The 15,375-nt window shown below is 41.2% G+C and overlaps 1 protein-coding gene across 2 annotated transcripts in view; it reads left to right on the plus strand.

Annotated features, from left to right (window-relative positions):
• The window catches only part of PTPRM (protein tyrosine phosphatase receptor type M), an 810,901-nt gene that overhangs the window by 81,187 nt on the left and 714,339 nt on the right, over positions 1–15,375 (plus strand). The gene's annotated exons all lie outside the window — the stretch shown is intronic.

Below are 15,375 nucleotides of genomic sequence, written 5' to 3' on the forward strand. Positions count from 1 at the left end.
TATTGCCAAAAATTGTGAGCAACCAAGATATCCTTCAATAGTCCCTCAATAGATGGATAAACAAACTGTTATAATTGATATATTATTCAGCAATAAATGCACCTTACTTAAATGCATATTACTAAGTGAAAGAAGTTAGTCTCTAGAGTCTACATTCTATATGATTCCAATTATTTGACATTCTGGAAAAGGCAAACTATATATAGAGGCAGTAAAAAGATCAATATTACCTTATACCCATTAAGACAAATACTATAAAAAAATAAAATAAAATAGCAAGTGTTGGTAAGGATGTGAAGAAATTGGAGCCCATGTGGATTGTTGGTATGAATATAAAATGGTGTGACTACTATGGTAAACAGTATGGTGGTTCCTCAAAAAGTTAAAAATAGAATTACCATATGATGCAGCAATTCTACTTCTGGGTATAATTTGGGTCTTGAAGAGATATTTGTACACTATTATTCATAGCAGCATTATTCATAATACCTAAAATGATAGAAGCAACCCAAGTGACCATTGATAGATGAATGGATGAACAAAAGTGGTATATACAAATGGTGGAATATTATGCAGCTTTAAAAAAGGAAGGAAGTTCTAACACATTGTACAACATGGATAAAACTTGAAAACATTATACTAAGTGAAATAAGGCAGAGAGAAAAAGACAGATACTGTATAATTCCTCTTATGAGAGACCTAGAGTAGTCAGATTCATTGAGAAAAAAAGCAGATTAGCTGTTGCCAGGGACTGAGGGGAGGAGGGAAGGAGTGGGATATTATTGTTTAATGGGTATAGAGTTTTAGTTTTGTAAGGTGAAAAGAATTCAGCAGATTGGTTGCATAACAAGGTGAATGTACTTAACACTGCCAAACTATACACTTAAAATGGTTAAGATTATAAATTTCATATTATGTATATTTGGATCATAATTTAAACAAAGAGAAAAAAAATAGATCAGTGGTTGCTAGGGGTTGGGAATGGGGGTAGGAAGGAATACGTGGAGCACAGGGGATTTTTAGGGCAATGAAACTGCCCTAATAGTGGATGTAAGACATTGCGCATTTGACAAAAGGCACAGAACTGTACAACACAAAGTGAACTCTGATGTCAACTATGCACTTATTTAATAATTACCAGTATCAGTTCATCAGCTGTAACAAACATACCACACCAATGTGAGATGTTAATAAGGGGGACAGTCAGGGTGGAGGAAGGGAGAGGAAACAGGTGGGAACTCTGTACTTTCTGTTCAATCTGTAACCAAACCGGCTCTAAAAAATAGTCTATTAATTAAAACAAAAAAAATAAAAAATCACATGGGCTTAGAGAACAAAATAGTACCCATGGGCTAGTTTTTGAAATAACTGGAAGTAATCTGAGTAAAAACCAACTACCTGAGATAATTGAATCATTAGTATGGGGTATTATTAAAGATACTCTCTTCATGTTTCCCTTTCCTGCCTGCCCTGTCACCACATGAAAGAATTCAGCGGAAAGAGAACAAAGTCCATGCTTGTGAGCAGAATTGCTACAGAGGAATAGAGACTGATGAAAATACACTAACACACATGAAGAACCTTTTCAGAGAGGCTCTCGTTCTTTTCTGGGGCCGTCTGGTGACCTGCCTGTTTTTTCACAGATGATTCGGTGCCTCTGTCTTCCCTGTTCTCTGAGAGAACGAGGAAAAGTTTTTGCTGTTTCCTTCTTCAGGGAGGGGATTCACTTGGGCAAGTGGTTTTCTCTTCTCTCCAACAGTTAATACTTGTTCTCCTCACAAAGGGAGTCATTGGCTTGAGGGAGCAACGACTTTATCTTGGAGCATCTTGTGGTCTTGTCCCAGCGTTGACTCCTGCAGAGCATGTGGCCTGGGATAACTCCATTTTTCTTCCATTTGCATTTGGAATCTTACTGGCCCCACATGTTCAGTCGTGGGGTGACCCTTTCAGCCAAAAGTTGGATTTTTAACACTTTTTTTTACCACCTTTTTCTTTGTAAATTTTATTTTTGAAACAAATAGGTTTTATGGGTTATTTTTGCAGATTTCAATTTCCACTCCCCATGTTTAATATAAAGTGTGTAACAGAGGTGTTTTGTTGTTGTTTTAAAGCCAAGAGTTGGCTAGCTGATTCATGAGTTAATTCATAAAATTAGGATTCTTAATTGAACAAAAGATTGAGAGGAGATAGTTGTGTCCCTATCCCTGTACTGTTTGATTAAAAGTTGCCCCAAATTATTGTACTTCCCCTCTGATTTGCTCATTTCCCAAAGCGTTGGCAGGGTTTGAAGGCCAAGGTCCTTGTGCGCTGCTATTTCTGGATTTCCCACTGACAGCAGCCAGATTCCAGTGAAGCCCCTAACCTGACAGTTTAGGGCAGGCCTGCTATTGCTGTAGGCAGGCGGAGAAAGCAGGCCTCCCCCTCCTCCCGACTTGGGACATTCATTCCTCCTGAGGTGGCTTGTCCTTTCTGATGATGGATTGAGGGAGACAGGCAGCACATGGGCAGACAAACACCCTGCCTGGGCATTTGGTGCCATTTAACAGTTTCTTCCTGCTCTTGACATTTTCATTTCCCTCCTTCACCCCGCTCATCACTAACTGTTTGCATCTTCTTTTCTTTACACAGCGGTAATACAGAATGACAGAATACACATACAAGCTCCATTACTCATTTCATAGGCGATATTTGAGTCAAATTACACAGTGGGTTTTCCACAAGCTGAGCCATGAAAGGGGCATTAACGATTTTAATTGTATGCTGGCCTGGCACAGGTCCATCAAGATGGACCAAAATTTTCATGAAGCAATCCTGCTCAAAAAGCAGCCGAGAAACAAAAAGGTGTTTCATTTATGTTTTGCTCTTGCCAGCTTGGGCTTGCCGTGTTTAGCAGCAAACCTCTTTCCCAGGAAAAAACAATGAGGATTTCAGTCATATTCCTTTGGGAAGAGGACCCTGATGGCTGCTGCTGATTCCTGGATGCTGTTCTTGGCTGTCTATTTAAAGCGTTGAGACCTTCTAAAAAAGGTAGCTTTCTTTCATAAACCTATATACTTAAAAAATACATAAGCTTAGTGCAGACGATAGCAGAAATGCTCAGTGATATCTGCAGACATTTTTCAGGGATTTCTGCTTCAGACTTGGATGGAATCAATGGGCCTCTCTACTTCCTGTTTCCAACATGCCCATCACCAGTTGTATTAGGAGTGCTTTTGTGTTGGTCACCTCTCTGGCTTCATCTGTTTCCCTTCTCATTCTCTCTGCTTCAGTCACCCTGATGACATTTGTAGTCTTTAATCCTCTAACCCTGTTTCTCCCTCAGGGCCTTTGTACCTCCTGTCTTTCTGCTTGGAGCTTTGCCTCTAGTTCTTCAGATGGGCAGGGTTTCTGTATGCAGATCTCCATTCAAATGGCAGTTGGTTGCTAATGAGGTCTTATTTGGGGACCTTATTTAAAATTGCTAATATACACACACTCCATATCCCCCTCCTTTGCTTTATTTTTTCCCCTGCAGACTCTTTTCCATTTTACATACTAAATATTTTCTTTATTTTGTTTGTCTTTTAGTAGAATGTGAGTCCATGAATATAGGAATCTCTTTGGGATTTCCCTTCTCTGAACTCACTTCTGAATTCTCAGTGTCTAGAACCATGCTTGGCACTTAGAATATTAATATTTATTGCCTAAGGGAATACGTGGTGGTCATCCCTGACCACCCTATCTACAGCATCCTCTCCCTTACCTTGATTCATTTTCTACCTACAGTGTGAAGTTGTCTTGTTCCTTTATTTGTTTCCTTAACCATCACCTGCCTCTCCTTTCTCTAAGTGAAGAGAAAGTTCCAAGTGGGAAGGGCCTTCCTACCTTACTTAAGCTGACATTCCAGAACCTACAGTAGTGCTTGGCAGATAGTAGATGCTCAGTAAATAGCAGTTGGGGCATTTTCCTGCTTTTCATCTTCCTTGTACAGCGCTATCATATTCATTCTTCACAGAGCAGCCTCACTAAATAATCTCTTTTTTGCATTTGTGACGCATATATTTTCTTTGACCTTGGGGTACTCTGTGGACAATGGGAACTCAAGTGTGGCTAGGTTAGTGGAGAAGCCTGGCACCAAAGAAAATGACTGGGTCTTTGCAGACTGGCTTATTCTCATGGAGAAGCCTTAGATTTTCCCAGAAAGTCAATGATTTTGATTCTTTTGTCTCATTTTAAAGTGGTCTGTCCTTTTTCCTCATCTGGTGGGGGTCTTTGGACAGCATGGCTTGAAGAGTTCTTCTCCACCCAGCCTTCTAGAGGGTGCCATTGGATGCTGGAAAGTGCTGGACTTGCACACAAGAAGGCAGACTACAGAGCACCCACAGGAGGGAGGCTTATAAGGAGAAGCTCAGGAGCCTTTGCAGGGATGGCCAGTGACAGGCAGAATTCTTAAAGATTTATTTATTTATTTGAGAGAGAGAATGTGAGCAGGAGGGGCAGAGGGAGAGGGAGAGAGAATCTCAAGCAGACTCCCCGCTGAGCGTGGAGCTGAATGCGGGCTCAGTGTCACGACCCTGAGATCACAACCTGAGCCAAAACCAAGAGTTGGATGCTTAACTGAGTGTACCACCCAGGCATCCCCCAAATTCTTAAGCACAACATTAGATCATCCCCAAATACCTAGAGACCTAACCTCAGCAGGTACACACTCAAGGAGAGCCTGGGCTCTGTCCTCCCGTCGAGGGGAGCCCGCTGCCTTTCTTGACACCACAGTAGAGTCACTTCCTAATGTACCCAAGACCGCTTAATGGTGGGATGAGTCACTGGGGCAACAGGAGAAATCTGTGCAGAAGAACAGGATGGTCTTTACACAGGGCAGAGGGAGGAGGAGGGGAAGGGAAAGATCTGCTCAAGAAACCATGGATGCATTTGCAACAGAATTTTATTTTTAAAAAGCTGTTTTTCTTTTCATGGGAAATGAAAAGATGTAGCACCAGTGTGGCTTTTAGAAGCTCTCATTACAGATGTGGTTCAGTTTCTGAATTCCTCTAAGAGAAAAGAAGACTGAGATTGGCAGTTGGTTCTGTCTCTTGCATCAGCTGCATCTGTGGGCCATTCATGACGCTCTTGTGGGATTCTTGCCAACGAGTTTGCTGCTCTAAAGATCTTGGTCCAGACTGAGTTCTCAGTAGGGAAAGGTTGGGAAGAGTCCTTGGAAAGGCAGTGATGAGTGTGCCAAGAAGAGAGCGATATCTGTCTCTTGCCAACTTCCAGGCTAATAAATGGAAACAATCTATAATTGGTCAGAAGAATGTCTTTCACCCAACCATTCATAAAAATGAAGTCATGATAGAAATGATCTGCATGGTCCAGAAAGATCCAGTAATCCTGTGGAAAGGTAAGGCTTTTCCTGCTATAGACCTATAGCTCCTGCTACATGGAAAACCACTTATACTGCTGTCATCTGGTACTCCTAGTAGACTCCTGCTGTATGCCTTCTTTGTTCTAGTTGGGTAAATATTGAGTGACATCTGAGGATGAGAGGCAATGTGGTATGGAAAGGACATGAGTAATAATCATTACTGCTATTGATGGTTTTATTTTATTTGCTTGGTATGTTCACATATATAATCTTAATGAAAGATTGATGCTAAAGACCATGTCTGGTTCATGTTTCACTTCCTTTAATGGCCAGGAATACCTCTTTGCATTTAGTAGATGTTTTGTCCATGTTTGCAAAATAAATGCGTTCTGGTGTCTGCTCCTCCCTACAGGACTGTGTGGCCAGCACCGTGGTCACAGGCCAGGACATTGTCTTCTGAGGGGTAAGCCAGTGGTCAGCGTGGGGAAAGATGGTCCTGACTGCACAGTGCTAATTTGGTGCCCTCTGCCCAGAACCAGCAGGTCACTAATGGCCGTGAGGAAAGACCACAGCCTTCCCCAGCACCCTGGCCATCAGCAGGCATGCACCGCACATTTTCCAACAATTTCCCCCTCAGTATTTTAAGCTAGTAAAGTTTTTCTCTGCTGGTCACCTGCTTATTTGTAGCCTCATCTAAAGATAAAGTTTCATCAGAATGGGACTTCAGTTCATTGAGCAAGTATTTATTGGGCAACTGCTATGTGTGGGGCGCTGTTCTAGGTACTAGGGATGCAGCAATGATAAAAACACTCTCAACATCATGCCTTCAGAGACAGTGTGTGTGTGTGTGTGTGTGTGTGTGTGTGTGTGTGTGCTTGCATACACGGCGGGAGCAGGAGTCAGGAGGTAAACAGCCAGGTAAGTGCCCTCGTTATCTTGCTGCGCAACCAGCTGCCCTCAAACTCAATGACTAAAAAGCATAGCAACCATTTCTCTTGCTCAGAAATCAGCAGTTTGGGCAGGGATCCTTGGGGAAGGCTCATCTTGGCTTCAGGGGGCATCTGCTGGGGCACTTCCTGCGAAGGCTTCATCAGGCCCATGCACAGGGAAAACCAGAGCTCCTTGTTGGAAGGGCAGCAAAAAGGGCTGTTAAAATTTTAAAATACAGAACATTTTTTCCTTTCTGTGGATTCTTTCTGAACGTGCCATGGTATTTTTTATTTGCTTTGTAATGATGAGTTCCCTTGGACTTGGGGATACATACTGAACAGTGCAAACCCTCATCAGCACCCGGGGGCCTGGCCTTGTCATTCAGCATGTGTAGCCCACCAGCTTCCAGCCTCATGTCCCAGCCAGGGGTGGGGAAGTCAAGGCAGGCTTTTTCTCTTCCCTTGGGCCCACTATCCCAATCTGTAGCGTACTGGTGGTCCTCAAGGGAGTAGAGCCTCCATGAAGGATGTGCTCGGTGCCTGGACTGGGGGTAGAAGAGGCCCTGCCCACATCAAATCACTTGTCTTATGTACCATGGCTGCCAGCTCAGAGTGGGGATGGCTCTCTCCGTGCTGTACCTTGAAGCATCACAGGATACCCTCCCTGTGTTTGCGCCTAGGCCCCTGCCTGGGCCAGAGGAGGCAGCAGGCACTGAGTGAGGGTAAGCAGGGGAGCCATTGGTTAGGGAAGTGGACAGCTGAGGACCTATCCCACAGATGAAGGGCCACAAGGAAGTGAAGGCTCCAAGTCCCCAACTCATGCTCCGCTGTCCCATCAGGCTTCACATGCAGAATACAGATTCAAAAGTAAAATTGGTAGGAAGTTCAAGATTGGCCAGAGAGCATCAAACCCCACTTGCAAGCCCTTGTGAGTCCAGGTTTCTGTGTGACGGCACTGGAGCCACATCCCCGACCTTACGCTGGAGGAGGTGCTTTCAGGTGACTCACTCGGCGTGGGCAAGTTAGTGCTGGCTCTCAGCTGCACTGGATTGATTTTCCTCCAGATGAGCCCCTTCATGTGGCTTGGCCTTCCTTACAGCATGGTGGCTGGATTCCAAGAACAAGTATCCCAAGAGAGCCAGCGGAAGCTGCATTGCGTTTTATGGTCTAGTTTTGGAAAGCACATAGAGCCACTGCCACCACACTGTGTGAGTGGAGGCAATCACAGAGGCCCACCCAGGTTCAAGGGGAGAGCATACAGACTCCACATCTTGATAGGGGAATGGCAAGGTTCTAGAGGAATGTGTGGGTCTGGATGTACAGTCGGAGCTCTATTTTTAGAAAACAACCCGCAACAGTAAGATAGGATATGAGATGGGGAGAAGTGCTGTGGAAAAAAAAAAAATTGTAAGGCAGAGAAAGGCAGAAAAGGAGCGTTGGCAGGGGTAGGTGGTTTGTACCATTAAATAGTGTGGTCAGGTAATGCCTCCCTGACTATTGAAGAAAGTTAAAGATGGAGCCAGGCAGCTATCTGGGGAAAGAATGTTCTAGGCAGAAGAGAGAGCCTGTGTGGAGTGAATTATAAAAGCAGAGAGGCAGAATCAAAGTGAGGGTGGAGAGTAGCAGGAGGGGGTTCAAAAAGGGAATAGGGACAAATCATTTCAAGTGTTGTAGGACAGTGTAAGGCTTTTCCTTGCACCTGGGAAGCCATTGAAGATTTTTGAGCCGTGGTGTCATGTGGTCTGACTTACTTTTTAAAAGAATCACTCTGGCTGCTTTTTATAGACTAGATTATATACAGGGACAAAGGTGGAAACAGAGTGACCCATTAGGAAGCTATTGAAATATTCAATGCAAGAGCTGATAGTTGCTTGGACCAGCTGCTAACGATGGAGGTAATAGGAGTGATCAGTCTCTGGATATATTTTTGAAGATAGAACCAGTAGAATTTGGTGACAGACTGGATTTCAGTTAGGAGTAGACAAGGTCAAGAGTGACTCCTTTGTCTTTGGCCTGAACAAGTGGATTGATGGTGTTGCCATTAACTGAGGTGTGGAAGACCGTGGGAGGAACAGGTTTGGGAGATGGGGTGTGATGGCAAAAATCAAGAGTTTGCCTTGGTCATTTTAAATTGGAGATGTCAAACAGATATTTAAGTGGAGTCACCCAAGTATGCAACTAGACCTAGATGCTGGTGGGAGAGGTGTAGGTTAGAGAGAAAAACTTTGTAGTTTCACCAAGACAGAAATAAGAGAGTGAATATATTTCCTGGGAGGAGTCCCCTCATGCATGTAGCTACTTTGACATTGAAGGTGAGTATTTTTACCTTTAGACTGATAAATAAGTAGGTGCTGTTACTAGATTTCCTCATCCTGTATGTTTGGATAGAAAAGACTTGCATCAATCAGCCAAACAATTTTCCTTTTAAGGCTTGTTAGTGTTCCCATGTGTGTATGTATATGCATTACATTCCAGAAATCTCAGCCAATGAGCTTTCCTTTGAGATATTGGACATTTATGGTTTTACTATAGCTTATCTAGGTTTTTAAGATGTTCAGATTTTCATTTAAATAAGTATTTGTTTGCATTTTATTCACTAACTTGTATATTTGACCTGACATACTATGTAGAACTCAGCCCCAGCCTTAATAGTGTTTCAGAGATGGGAGACCAAATTATCCCTCCTGCTGTCTTCCAGCAATCTGCTTCTTTTTGAAGGTATTATAATTTAAAAGAGCATTTAAATTAGAATCTTTGTAGTTTTTCCTTTGTTGTGTATGTTTACCCTACCTATACTTGAATCAGGGTTTTATAGAGCAGAGTTATTTAACTTTTGTTAATATTTTGTGAACATAGGTTCCAAATATTCTATTAGTTTCAAACAGTGAGATTGTTTGATAGAAATAGGGTGTGTTTTTGATCTTAGGAGAAAGACATGCCATAAGACATTTCAAATATATATCATTAAAATATATTCCATTAAATAAAGAGTGTGTTGAAGAAAAAACCTTAAGAGGCAAAGCTGTTAAAGTTTTGGTTAAAAAAACATTTATTTCTGGATTCAACATTCCCTTTCTCTCTTATCCACCCTCTGCCCTTCAGTCCTCCATATATATTCCCTTCCTTCCCCTTGATTTCTCTCTTCCCTCCCCTTTCTTTACCTTTTGTTTCCTTCCCGTAACAAAGAACTGGATTGTTTTTTGCAAGGGGGAAATTGTAAAGTAGACGGAAAGGAAAGCCCAGGTTAGGCCAGTACTACTACCCCTGTCTGTATCACGCCCACCTTCCCTGTCACTACCTGAGCAGAGGAGAGTTACCAGGGTGTTCTTGCTGGGATCAACACCAGGGCAGCCTTGTGCTTTGGTCAGTAATTCTATTTTAGTTTAATTAAGGGAAAGGCTCCAATGCCCACATAATTGTCACAACACTTTGTCCCAGCCCTCACGGCTGTCATATAGATTTAATTTCATCCTCTGTGGTTCTAGGCTGAGGCTTCTGGACACGTAGCAAATGGTTTTTCTCTGGTCCTATCCTCTTCCATCTTATATTTTGGGGATACCAGCTTTAGACGAGGGCCCTGGTATTTTGGGATAAGCCTTCTTGTTTTTTTTTTATCCTTCTCAACCAACTTTTCCCCCACTCTTTCCAATGTAAACAGTTTGCATAGAGGCTTACTAAAGTCTGGTAAGCCTTATTGTAGTTGGAGATTCCGAGGCAACTGGTAGACTTTTTGTGGGACTGGGTGTTGGGCAAGGTAGGTGAGAAGGTATTCAGAGCAAGTCAAAAGCCAAGGACTAATTATTTTATTGTAGGTGTGGCCTGAGAGGCTGCTAGGGAAGGACAGTCTGCAGGGCCAGGCCACAGTTCAGGTGCACACTAATTGTTTTGAATTGAAGCTCATTTTTAGTAAATAATACCAGGGGCCAATTCTGTTAATATGCTCAGCTCAGAGGGAATTAAGCAGTTACTTGACTGATAATGATGCCGAATAGTTTCAGGTGTTAGAATTTCATTAAGACTATGTGTTGTCTCTTACTGTACCATTTACATTTTGTGTCGGGTATTTCAAATTAATCATGAGCATAATTAATAGTTGTCGTAATTAGATTACCATTTTGTGATGATCTGCAATGTAACAGAGAATGTGAGGAAGAAAAATGAGGAGGACCACTCAGCATTCGTGGTGATGGGAGACTTAGCTAAACAGGTCACCTCTGATGATTAATGCACTGGTGCTTCATTCCACACTGGCTTATTACAACAGCTAAAAATGGGGACCATTTGAATGGGAAGTGGAGCTCTCTGAGGGCCTTTCGTCCCAAGCCACCAAGACTGGATTGTTTTAGGAGGACATTATTGTAACAATGGTTCTAGTGGAAGTATAGGTTACTTTTGATAACCGTAGAGAAACCAGGAAGCAAATATGTGGTTTTACATTCCTAAAAAGCTTAATTGAGTTACGGATTAGTATGCATAATCTAACAAAAAAAAAAAAAAGAAAGTTTAGTATTTTAGAACTTTAATGAATTCTTGAACATATTTCAGACAGAAGATGTTTTTTTGAATAGCTCTTATTAACCTAAAGAGACACTTAGTTAACTATTCATAGGCTAAAAGGAGAAGGACATTTGCATGGAAGTCACTTTTCAGCCATGGTTTATCCTAGAATGATTTCAAATGATTGTATAATGAGGGCAAAAAGTTGCAGGGCTACATATAAACTGCGTGCTACTTAATAAATTATTCATGTTAGCCCAAAGGTATAATTATTCAGTGAAATAAGAACTAAGAAAATTAGTTCTGTATTAATGTTTATTTATACAGATAATTTTTTTTCTTTACCTGGTCACATTTTCCTGCTAGAGGTAATCTAAAGGCAATCCACATAAAATGTTAAATCAGGTTGGAATTCCCAGGGTCAATTGTGTCCATCTTTTTCTATTTCTGTTGTTATAATTTGTTTGCTTCTAGAGAAAATTTTCTTTCATAAAAAAGAGAAAGTCAAACTCTCCTTAAAGCACTCCTTTTTTTAAAAGGACAGGAGCAGGGGAGCCTGGGTGGTTCGGTTGGTTGAGCGTCTGACTCTTGGTTTCGGCTCAGGTCATGGTCTTGGGGTTGTGAGATCAAGCCCCATGTGGGGCTCTGTGCCCATTTCAGAGTCTGCTTGAAATTCTGTCTCCCTCTGCCCTTCCCCACTCCTGTTCGCATGCTCTCTCTTTCAAATAACTAAATAAAATCTTAAAAAAAAATAAAGGGATAGGAACAGCAAGGAATTTCATAAGCATGCCTGCAACCAATTAAATGTCTTCCACACCTGCTCTTGAGTAAAGAGAACAACACCATTTTGTGTCCTGGCCAAGATGGGCTTTCCCTTATGTCTCCCACTTCACCATCCATAGTCTCTCTTCCCACAGACCAGATCAGAAACCATGATTGTTATTTTTCTTTGACTTAGTTGTTATTTAGCTTCCAGTTGCAAAAGTATTTAACACATTTTTGTTGAATAGTCTCTGCTTCTACCCTTGACTCCTAGAGTATCCAGAACAACACATAGGATGGTTAGTTCAGAGAACGCTCAGAGCAAATCATTCCTCTGCTTAAACCCTTCCAGCAGATTGTCATCTCAGAGTGAAAACAAGTCCTCTCCATGGCCTCTGAATCCTGCCTAGTCTGGCCCTGTTACCTCTGCGCTCTGTCACTCAGCCTCTCACCCAGCTGACTGCTGCCCTACTGGCCTCCTTTCTGCAAATGGACCATGTCAGCCCTGTTCCCCACATAGCTGCCTTTAGCCCCCTCCGCAGATGCCTGCTCTGCTCACTTCCTTATGCTTAGAGGGCTTTGTGTAAACCCCACTTTTTCAGCTACTCCATATAACTATGATACCCTCAGCCCTAGGCTTTCCTGCCTTTGCCCCACTCTGTGTCTTTTCTGCTTACCATTCACTACCTTCTAGAACTCTGTGTAATTCACCTATTATGTTATTTGTTTATTGTCTGCCTACTTGCTTGAACAATGATCACTATCTCTCTTGTTCAGTGATATTTGCCAAATGCCTTCGAACAATGCCTGGCATGTAGTAGGAGCTCCGTAAGTATTTGTTAAATGAATAAATATATGTATATCATGAAACTCTTCCATGAAAATGCTATGTCTACTGCCCCCAAGGTGTACTAGAGAGCGCCCAAGCACCATGTTGTGAATGCTCCATGACCAACAGGAGTTTCCAGTTGTAGAAATCTAGGGAAGCCAGGGCAGGAAGGTATGAAGCAATGGAACAGTGGAGAGCTTGAGTGGGCTCATAGCTAGAATTTAGCACAGTGACATGACCCATTTCCCTACCCCTTTGTGGTGACCAATCCCATGGAGAGAAGGCCTCTGTTTGGTGGCAGTGATCTAGGACGAGAACCACATGTGTGGTTTGAGCGTTGCGTGGATGGCTTGATTTGTGCCAATGTCCCCCTTGCATTCAACTTGAGAGAATTTCATGAACTCCTCCAGGGGTCTGCCATTCACATATGTGTTTGGATCCCAGCATTTCTAGAGCAGTGGTGATTGGCATAGCTTACCTGATCTATAAAGTCTGTGCTTGCTTCCGGGACACTGGGTCACTGTTTGCTTGGAAACTTTCCCAGCAGGAAGCCATGAAGTGAAGGACATTTTTGGAAGAGTTAAATGTCAGAGATGAGATTAAAGGCAAGGAGTTGAATCTTTTGTTTCAGTAACCTTACTGATGGGCAGCTGTGCTATTCCCTCCCCCTCAACACACACAGGAGAGTTAGGGAGACAATGCCTGTTATCTTCTGGCTTAATTTAATCTAGTGGGTGGTTGAATTGTCTTATAGACTATTTCAACAGTAGTGTGTAAAGCTACACTGTACAGTAGAAATATGTGAATAATAATTACAATGTAATAGTTTCTAGGAACCACATTTTAAAAAGTAAGAAGTTTAATGTATTTTAATTATATACTTTGATATATTTTATTTAACTGGAATATCCAAAATATTATCATTTGAACCTGTCATCAATAAAAAAAAGATTAATGAGATATTTTACTTTTTTAACTAAGCTTTCAAAATTTGGTGTGTATTTCATACTTACATCTCATCTTGGACTAGCCATCTTTCAGTACTCAGTAGCCATATGTGGCTGGGGGCTATTATATGGGACGGTGCAGCTATAAAGAATTTATGATAAGATAAAAAACTCACTATATATAGATTTTCTCTCACTCTCCCACTTTCTCTCTTAAAAAAAGTTTGCTTTGATTCAAAGTATATTTTCAGTCCATAAATTATGTTGCAGCATGCTTGATGTTATGAAGTCAGACTGTGGAACACAGAAAGAAACTGTATATTTCTCTATAGCTGATCATGAACATAGTTATTCACCTTAATTGGTGAATCAAGTAGCAAAGATATATCGAGTAGAAGCAGAGAAAGAAAGCAATTTTATAGAACTGGGGTCTATAAAAACATTAATGTGACAGTATGATATGTGTTTCTGTTTTGGCACGTGAGACTTTGTAGAGGTCTGGCTGAAGAATTTGTGTACTATTGCTCATTTGTATATTACAATATTATTATCATTTCAAAACTGAGATGAAGCTATATAGAGTCATTATATCTTGGACCTCTTCCAAGGAATTTTAGCTATTAAAGGCCCCAAATGAATTCTGAAGATTGTATTCTAAGGATGCTTTCTGGTATGGCAGGCAACTTGACTGACTATGAAAGATGATTGGAAGTTGTAACACATGCTGAGAATCCTACAGCAGTGTCTTGATAAAGACAATGAAGAAGGTAGGCCTTCATCAGGAATAAGTATGTTACATATTTGTTCTCAATCTTCTGAGCAAAACAAAGGTGATGATCTTTAGATTTAAAACAAAAAATTGTTGCTTAAAGATGTTAAAATGAAATAGAAAATTTTTAATGTTGTTATGAATCCCCAGGTCTTAGCTCTCTTTTACATACATCGGGTCTTCTAGAGTTCATTCCCTTCTGTAATCACTTTACCCTTCCTTGTGCTGTTTGCCCCTCTCCACCGACGATTCGGAGAGACAGGTAATTATATACACACCAGCTAAATGTCTGGTAGAATCTCTGGGCAAAACTGAGTTGACTTGTGTGGAACTGAATTTAAAAACACTTGATGGAATATTGCTCCAGTCTCTGAACACTTGTCAGGTTGCATTTCCTGCTTTGCCTCCATTAGCAGGACATGTGCTTTGGTCCTGAGAGATGCTTTGCCCAGACTTGCCCCCACCCCCACCCCACTGCTTCCTTCTGACTACATAACTTGCTTCCAAGGGGTCATAATCTATCAGCTCTTCATTTTGTCACTCTTAATTAGAAAAAAATATATAATAGCCTATCTGAAATTTTTATACCTAGACAACTGTCTTTTTATGAAGTAAATGTTTACCTTATAAAATAGAGCAATGTTTCATTATTGTGTAAATGGAATATGTAATAAAATGGAATACATAATAATTATTATTTCTAAGGTATTCTGCCAAGAGAAAGTAATGAATTTAGAGAAAATCAGTAATCATGTCTAAGTGTTATATAGCTGGCCATTGTACTTGATCATGATTTTACATTTAGGGTTGGGCTAGCTGAGTGGAAGAGAAAGCTATACTTTTTAAAGCCCATAAAGTTGCTCTAGTTTAATCTTGTCTTGATTTAAAAAAGAAACAAATAACAAACTTACAACATAAATGGCGATGAGCTTAGAATTTTCTATTGGCCAGTATACCAAAGTACATAAGTGGTGGAGATGGTTAAAGCTTCATTCGTACCTGGCAAGGCGAAGAGAGGAAGGTGGTCATCTGTAATCATCACTGTTAACTTTTAGATGTAATTTCTCAGGGAAGAACCTACCCTTCTTAAAGCACTCAGCCTGAATTTATTCAGGATTAAGTTAAATGAAAGTTAATTCCTGGCATTGGTAAGGATTATAATTTTCCAAGCATGTCTTTCAAACACCCATTTTTAAAAATGATGGTCAGGCTCAACAAGTGTAGAATCCATGGTCACTGAAATGGGGGGAGCCTTTTTTCATCGGGTTTGTCAGTAAGTAGAAAGCAAAATATATATTTAT

This window comes from Mirounga angustirostris, unplaced genomic scaffold (genome assembly GCF_029215605.1).
Source record: "Mirounga angustirostris isolate CCGP_5_RB_7025 unplaced genomic scaffold, mMirAng1.0.hap1 SCAF_14, whole genome shotgun sequence".
Lineage (NCBI taxonomy): Eukaryota > Metazoa > Chordata > Mammalia > Carnivora > Phocidae > Mirounga > Mirounga angustirostris.